Below are 9,267 nucleotides of genomic sequence, written 5' to 3'. Positions count from 1 at the left end.
CTAAAAAGGTGGTTGTTTTGAATGTTAAACAATTTATTTTGAATTATTAGCAGATGATTTTACTTGTAGCCTTACCCCAATTAATCTGGATTTAAAGATTATTACAGCTTTTAGTTACCTGACCTTATTGGCACTGAAATGCAAAAACTTGTTGACCCAGAATGACAATGGGAAGGCATAAAAAAAAGTCATGTTTTAACAAGTTTTTCTGATATTAAATTACTGGAAATGCAACTAAGGTTTGACCAAAAATTGAATACGATTGAAAACTAGTAAAACTAAACATTTCCACAGTATGTTCAGGAACTGGGAAACGTACCTAGTTTCATTCACAGATCAAGTTGACAAAGGCATTAGCACACAGGTGTCCCATTAATGATCACTTTTAGTCTTTTTAGGGTGCACTCCCCTTTCTGTATATATTTTGCAGGTTCTGACCAAACCTTAAGGTTGAGCACCCTACCTGCAACACAGAATCTTCCTTGAGGCTAGGTTTCCACTTGGGTTTTTGTCCTGCGTTTTTTTTCTTGATGAAAAACGCCAAGAAAACTGCCACTGCATTTTCCTGCGTTTTGGCGTTTTTTTCTGGAGTTTTTTTCTGGCGTTTTAGCCTTTCTGTGGAAATTGCTTTTTTTGACCTTAGGCAGTTTTTCCAGCCTTTACAAGTTAGCAGTTTCACCCAGCTAAAAGGGATTAGGATAAATGGCAAGTATCTGCCCCCGATGTCATTTACTTGGTAGACCCCTTTGTCTCTTTTCTGTGGTTTGTAAGGCATGCTTTATTCCGAATGTCTGCTCCTCTAGGAAGATTGGCCCCAAATGATGGTGCAAATTGTTTGCTGTTGCTTTTGGCACGCAGGATCCAGTTGATGCGTCGGGTATGTTTGTTTGTAATGGCATGTTTGTTCCAAATGGTGTAAAATTCAATATGAACCAGTCCAGGACTTTGTTTTGTGTGAAACTGTTTGTTTTCAGCCTATTTCTCGTAGGACACACAGATACTGGGTCCATCCTCTGCATTGTAACTGTGGAAAAAACGCCATAAAAAACGCCAAGGCAATAAACCCACATGGCTTTTTCATGGCGTTTTTTCTCTCCCATAGACTTCTATTGGAGAAAAACGCCAAGATTTCCTTGAAAAAACGCCAGAGTGTGAACATGCTGCGATTTTGAAAAACTGCCACAGAGCCCAAAAAAGCAGAAAAACGCCAAAGAGGACTGAAAAAACGCCAGACAGAAAAACGCCAAGTGGAAATGGCATTTTGCGATTTCCTATTGAAAAACAGCTAACATCTGGCTGCTGCGTTTTTCCACTAAAAAAACGCCAGGTGGCGATATTGGCGTTTTTATGGGCGTTTTTAGCATAAAAAAACCAAGTGGAAACCTAGCCTAATGGTGTCCAATGGGTTAAAAGGTAGTGAAGTCCCGCTGATTCTGCTAATTAGATAGGACTCACCAGAATTGGGTTACTTTGATGTAGTGGCCGGCTAAGCAATACATGGCCATATAGTGTGACAGAATCCCCAATATTTATTTCTTAGATGGAAGCTTTTAAATAATATTTGCTGGGTGTGCGCTGATCTCTTGCTTTGTTGTATGTACATGTTGGTAATTTCAGCAAGACCCCAGAACCCGAATGTGTAGGCTTTTTATTAGCTCTCTGAAATCTGCTGGCACTCTATAAACAAAATATAATGACGATAACACATAATAATTTTTAGAAACACAGGGGATTTCAATGCAAGGAAAGTTTATCATTTAACCATAAGATTCACAAGCACATTATTCATAGCTGCTTATAGTCCTCAATTTATTGATGCAGCTCTTCTCCAGATTATTGGGACACTCAGCAGTTATGCACATCTCCAAAAGTGGTGTCATTGTTTTGTTTTTTTTCTTCATGCTTTTATGCATGGGAAAAAACACATCTGTTACCGTAAACTGACTTCTTCTTTCCAAAACAACCTATACACATACAGAGCCGGTACTACCCATAGCCAAGTCTTCTCTGAGGCGGACTGGACTGGAACAGGGCCATTGAGATCATGCTGGGCAGCTGCTATGTTTCCGTGTGTTTATTTATGCTATACCTGCAAATACAGAGTTTGTCTTATTCAGTTGATATCTCTGTAATGCTATGTTTCCATGTGTTGTTCATTCAAACCAGCTGGGAAGGGCACAAAGGGGGATACAAGGGCAGCAAAAATTAGGTTTTGCCTAAGGTGGCAAAAATATTTGCACCCGCCCTGTAGCCATATTCTTAGTCATTAAGAGTAATTATAATACCAGGGAACTCTGCTTCTCCAGGTCTTCATATCAGTTTCTTGTTTCTTCAAGCAGAGAAATGAAATGTAGCTGTACCCACATTCTGTCTTCTTCTAACGCTCCCCACTGAGATCACTAATGGATCACTCGAGAGGGAGAGTTCCTGGTAGTTTACTATGGAAACTTATTTACACATAAAATCAATATCTGCTGCTATCTACAAACTTCTGTCTTGTATAGAATGCTTCATGAAAGTACACATTTGCATAAGTTTACCAACCAGATAGTTTTAGCCATTTGCTGTTTTAAGAAGTATTTCTGTGTAGTCAATCTCTCCTATGCCGCTTATACTATGTATTAAAACTGTTAGGTGTGTCTTCTGTTTAATGCCGATCCACACCTTTGTTAAATTATTAATGCACACGGAACTGATGATCATATCTGTATTTTCACTGTTAATTTTTAACTGTTCTTTTTCAATTGGAAGCTGTGTTGTGGGAATCTCTCTTAGTGAAATAATAGGTTTAGGCTCTGTGGAGGACTGGCCACATTTAGCTTGAGGGGCATGTCCAGCCAAGCAACAATGTGGTCCAAAACTTCTGGCTCCGTGTACATTAGTCATGTCTAAAACATTTTAAAAAAAGGAGCCTCGCTTAAGATACTTTTATGGTTAACTTAAATTTATGGTTAACTTAAAATGTAATTTAAATTATTTAATAATGTCAACACTGATGCACTGATGCCCCTGCCCAGAATCTGGTGGCTTTTACTTATATGAAACAAGGAACATTGAAGCTGCTGTTGAAGTGTTTGGGATGTGGGGAATGAATGAGAGAGGAGAGTTGTGTAACACAATGGCAGTAAACTCGGTAGACTTGTGGAATTCTCAGCAAAAAATAGGAAGGTAAAAGCGCTAAGAGCAATAAAAACAGCAATAAAATGAATAGTCCTATAAATAGCAGCACCCCACTCGCCAAGGTTTCCTCTTCTTGGCTTGGTAAATAACTTGGAGGTCACAGGGGATAGTGGTTGCGCATAGAGGAGAAGAAAGTCACAGTAATATAATAGGTGGCTGGCATCGTGTGGTAAGGAGTTAAGGAATGGATACTCACATTTTTTTGGGACTTAAGCCAGGGCCGGCCCGACAATGGAGCCGAGTGGGGCAACCGCTCTAGGCGGCACTTTTGAAGCCCTTTTTTTTTTTTTTTTTTTTTTTTTTTTTTTTTTTAAAGCGAAAGAGAGAGAAAGGGGCGCCGAGTGGTTTTCTGGTTTTCGCTTACCAAGCTGTCAGTACCCGCTCGGTGCCCCTCTCTCTCTCCTCTGCGGCGAGTCTTCCTGTTCGGTCTCGGTGCCGGCTTGTAATGCTGAGTGCCGGAAGATTTCCGGTGCTCAGCATTACAAGCCGGCACCGAGACCGAACAGGGAGACTCGCCGCAGGACTGCTGAAAGGTGAGTACAAGGGGGGGTGGGCGGCAGGGGCGGAGGGAGAGGAAGGGTAGATAAGGGGGGGGGCCGCATTTTAAAACTCGCCCCAGGCGGCATTTTGCCTTGGGCCGGCCCTGACTTAAGCAATTAGTCCCACAAAACTTGCATGGGCGATACAATCCTCGCCTGGGGATATCTTTAGCAGCAGTCCTGTGTAGTTCTTTTTTTTGGTTCTCAGCATAAGGTGCACATAAAAAGTTAAACAGAAATAGGCATAGTGATTTCTGTATAATAAAATGAATAAAACAAATAAAAACAGTTCACTATATACTCACAATATGGTGAGCAATAAATGGATTGCTCACACCTTCTGGCGTAGGTGGAATCATCCCCACCAAGGATATAAACTTGCGTGTTTAAAACAATAAAAGGATACCAGGAGCAGAAAAATAATGGTTTTTTAAAAAACTTATTTATTTTCAGCTTTCTAGTTAAAAACCATTAAAAAGTCAATAAAAATAGCACAAACGCATTTCACCTACTAAATAGGCTTCCTCAGAGTGTCTAAAAGAGCTCCTGGCACTGAAATCCTTATATAATAAATTCAAACAGTGTGAAATTGCGCCAAAATGACATCATAATTAAGGGGTGTGGCTGATGGCATCATCAGCAACAATCCACATGTTTAACCCCTAGATGACAATTGCCGGTCCGGGCACGTCACAGAAATTCAAGTCGATAACGACAAATGATAATAACGGTATCCGAGGGGTCAGGCAAAAGAGTAGTCGGGGTCACAAGCAAAGGTCAGGGCAGGCAGCAATATAACGGAGGTCAGGTTCAAGCAGGAGTCAATACCAGAAAGCTAAATCAGGATTCAAACGCTAGTGAAAGGCAAAAAGGCACTAACACAGGCAATGGTGTAGTGCCAAATGAGGGTTTAAATATCCCTCCAACAATATGGATCCTCCTACCCTCCTAATTAGGGGGAGGAGGAAAAAGAATAAATGTCGCTTTAAGTATATTCATAAGATTCATACGACGTAGAGGCGCGCGCCCCGGAATTATCCCTCGAAATCGCCGGGGACGCGCGTCTCGCAGGAGAACAGACCCGGCGGCAGCTCACGAGCAGGGAGCCGACTGCGCGGGCTGCGTCTCGGCGTCCCTGCCGGCAGCCCGACGGAGGAGGTAACATATAGGTACTGCATTCAACCATGCAAGTCAATGGAGCTCAGCTTTCTAATCACAGTGTGATTAGAAAAAATGAATTAAAAATAAAATAAAATTAATAATAATTAGAAAAAAAATAGTAAAAAACCAGTAAAATGTAAAAATAATTTCCCACTGATGTCACTATCAGGGGAACCTTCAAGTTGAAAAAAAATGTTAAAAAAATAAAAAAAAAGGCAAAAAAAAAATATATATATATATATAAAAAATATATTTTTGTGAGCAAGTCCTAAAATTAGCATATTAGCTTAAAACAATTCTCGCATGGAAAGAGTTAAAATACTGGCATATTAAATGCCCATGGGGTGTCTACTTTTAAAAAATTTATGATTTGATGGGGTAAATTGAATTGGCCGGGTTCAACAAGGTCCCAATTAACACGGGGGGAAGGATGGCCACACATCTAATTTCCAATTAGAAAAATGCACACGTACCAAATGTGGCCTTTTTGTTCCCCCAAAAAATGACAAACCCATGCATGTGGGGTATCACTGTACTCAGGAGATGTTGCTGAACACATATTGGGGTGTCATGTGACAGCGGCATATACCAGGAGCTGTAAATTCATACATAAAGTAGGTGTGTGTGGGAAAAATACACACACAAAAATACTACTGCAAACTTTGAAAAAATGCTGGTGGTAAAATGTGTGCATGCAAAGAGTTAAAATACCAGCATTTAAAATACCCTGGGGTGTCTAGTTTTCAAAAAATATGTGGTTTTGTTGGGCACACTGAAATGGCCCGGCTCAAAGATGTACCAAATAGGGCATGGGCAGTGGATCCCCAAATGCCAAAGTTCAACATTGAAAAATGTGCATGCCCCAAATGTGGCCCTTTTGCCCCCAAACAGCCAGGCAAAATCATTCATGTGAGGTATCGCTGTACTCAGGAGATGTTGCTAAACACATATTGGGGTGTTTTGATGATTTTATACCAGAACCTGTTTATTCATACGTAAAGTAAAATGTGTGTGAAAAAACAAATGCAAAAAAATTACTACCATAAAGTTTGACAAAGGCTGATGGTAGAATAATTGCTTGGAAAGGGTTAAAATACCAGCATTTGGAATACCCTGGGCTGTCTAGTTTTCAAAAATATATGATTTGATGGGGTAAATTGCATTGGCCGGCTTCAAAGATACCCGAAATGGCACATGGAGGGAAGAATTACCAGATTTGGAAAAAATGGCTTTGAAATAGCAAAACGCTACCTGTACTTATTGCTTCATAACGTGCAGAAAAAAGCAAAAAAACATAAAAACATTGGGTATTTCTAAACTCAGGACAAATAGTAGAATCTATTTAGCAGGTTTTTTTATTACCTTTTATAGATGAGTAAAAGATTTTTCAACTAAAAGTTAGAAACAGTCATTTTTTTCACCATATTTTATACTTTTTTTCATAGTAAATAATATGATACAATCAAAACAATGTCATCTAAAGAAACCCCTTCTTGTCCTGGAAAAAACAATATCTAATGTGTGTGGGTTCAGTAAACGGGAAAGAAGAAAATTACAGCTAAACACGAGCAGCGCAGAAATGTTAAAACGGCCATTGTCACGAAGGGTACAAAAAGTAAAATCAGCCTTTGTCACGAAGGGGTTAATCGCTAAAAATTTTAGAAGATTGGGGTCTTTAAGTTAAAAATTAAGTTTTTTGCCATGGGCATCATATATCAGATGTGTATATACTTTGTAAATTACTTTATTTCCTGTTATTTTTATTGTGCCATATGTTTTTAAACATGTGGATTGTTGCTGATGATGCCATCAGCCACACCCCTTAATTATGATGCCATTTTGACACAATTTCACACTGTTTGAATTTATTATATAAGGATTTCAGTGCCAGGAGCTCTTTTAGACACTCTGAGGAATCCTATTTAGTAGGTGAAACGCGTTTGTGCTATTTTTATTGACTTTTTAATGGTTTTTAACCAGAAAGCTGAAAATAAATAAGTTTTTTTAAAAACCATTCTTTTCTGCTCCTGGTATCCTTTTATTGTTTTAAACACACAAGTTTATATCCTTGGTGGGGATCATTCCACCTACGCCAGAAGGTGTGAGCAATCCATTTATTGCTCACCATATTGTGAGTATATAGTGAACTGTTTTTATTTGTTTTATTCATTTTATTATACAGAAAGCACTATGCCTATTTCTGTTTAACTTTTTATGTGCACCTTATGCTGAGAACCAAAAAAAAGAACTACACAGGACTGCTGCTAAAGATATCCCCAGGCGAGGATTGTATCGCCCATGCAAGTTTTGTGGGACTAATTGCTTAAGTCCCCCAAAAATGTGAGTATCCATTCCTTAACTCCTTACCACACGGTGCCAGCCACATATTATATTACTGTGACTTTCTTCTCCTCTATGCGCAACCACACTTGTGGAATTCTCACTAGTGATGGAGGTATTAGGAATTATGGATTAAAAACCAAAGTTTGGAAATGTTAAGTTTCAAAAACTGTTAGGAGTGACAGGACTAAAGCAGGACTAAAACAGTTGAGGGTGGCTGCTTGCAAGGAGAGGGTTTGAGATACTCTATGATCATACCTTGGAGCTCTTAGGTTTTGCCTGGAGACTCTTCTCAGGGTCACCACAGAGAAGCTCTGGTTCACAAGAGCGGCGTTGCAGCATGTTCAATTCCCCAATAACCCTGACCAGTTTTCCTCCGTATGGGCTACCCCCCACACACGCAACGTTAGCGGGACCACCTGCTGACTTTTAACAGACATGGTTGGATGGGTTTGTTGTAGAAGAACTTGACAGGCATGCACAGAGCCGTAGCCTCAACTCCATAAAACACCTGTGGGATGAACTGGAACACAACATTATTATTATTAAAACGGTTTGACACTTAACCTCCCTAAATTTGTGTTCCAAAACTAAGGTTATGTGCTGTATATCTTGTGCCACTTTTAATAAGAATTGACTCTGAAGAAAATAATTTTTTAGGTAGTTTTTTTTAGGTAGAATTGTCAGGTCAACACATTCACTACTAATCCTATATTAAAAATTAAAATGAGGGGTTCACAAGTACTACTACTCTTAATGACCTAATGTGTGAACTGGTATGAACAACTTGGAGTTAAAGGATACTTTTTCTTTTTTAGAATTCAAATGCAAGACTTAAAAATGCTGGTCTCTGCTGCCATACCAGATTTTACCAGTAGATGTGGCTGCTGAATAGCATTAGAGCCTTTCCAAACTCCATCAATCGCTGGCCCATTTAGATGGGGCCTTTGGTAATAAAGTGTAAAATAATTTGTGTAATTGGAATTGATGTGTTCTTTCAACATTAACAACGCTGACATATGGCCAAGTTTCCAAGATTTCCGCAACAGAGCAGGATTAGGTAGCTTTTACCAGAGTCTAGCTGATTATATAGTGGATTTTTTTTTTACCACTTTAGGAATATTTTGTACCTGTAATTACACAAGGTGGACAGATATTTGTATTCCTCTCTTCAATGCTATTGTTAAGAAATTCATTCTTAACACCTGCACAATACTAATGTGATAGTACTAAGAAATCTGCCGGTGCTCTATAAATGTGATGTAATATGAAGGATATGATTAACCCCTTAAGGGCCAAGTGTTTTTCCTAACCTGAAGACTATAGTTTTTTTTTTTTCATTTTACCAGATGTTTGTTAAATCATAAGTCTCCATATTAGATGTTCCCACACAAATTAGTTTGTAATAACTATTAGTTCTAATACATAAAACACCTATACTAAAATAGAAAACAAAATACAATTGGTTTAGGATTTCTTGTACTAAGTATGTGCTCAAAAGTAACTTAACTTATGTTCGGCAACAGCCTGATCTCCCATGTAACATCAAGGAGATCTCCCACTCAAAAATTGGGCTGGATGTACATATACTCCCTAATGGTCATCTTTAAGGCATATATGTACATCAATAGGTATAAATGGATTAACTGAATATGGACTATGCCTGGCAGACGACAGGAGCTGCTTGAAAAATGGTGAATTCACCAGTGAATTCAATGAATACTCGTTCATTCACTCTTTCACAGATACTCATTCATTCACTCATTCACAGATACTCATTCATTCACAGATACTCATTCATTCCCTCAATCACACATACTCGTTCATGACCCTCCCCCACCAGCTTACCTGAACTGCAGATCTTTCGGTGTTGCTCGTAGACTTCCGCAGAGGAAGCTGCTTCCATCTGCGTTGCTTGCACTCTGTGCGAACAATTTCTCTTGTCCTGCCAAGGGGAAGCAGGAACGGAGCAAGGTCATGTGATGTGACATAAATTTACGTGACTCCACTGGGACAAGAACAAGAGAGCGATTGCGTGCAAACAATG

The sequence above is a fragment of the Sceloporus occidentalis genome, unplaced genomic scaffold (assembly GCF_023333645.1).
Source record: "Sceloporus occidentalis isolate IW3139 unplaced genomic scaffold, rSceOcc1.0.p SCAF_28, whole genome shotgun sequence".
NCBI lineage: Eukaryota > Metazoa > Chordata > Lepidosauria > Squamata > Phrynosomatidae > Sceloporus > Sceloporus occidentalis.
The sequence above is the reverse complement of the archived record's forward strand: the minus strand, read 5'-3'. Positions refer to the sequence as shown.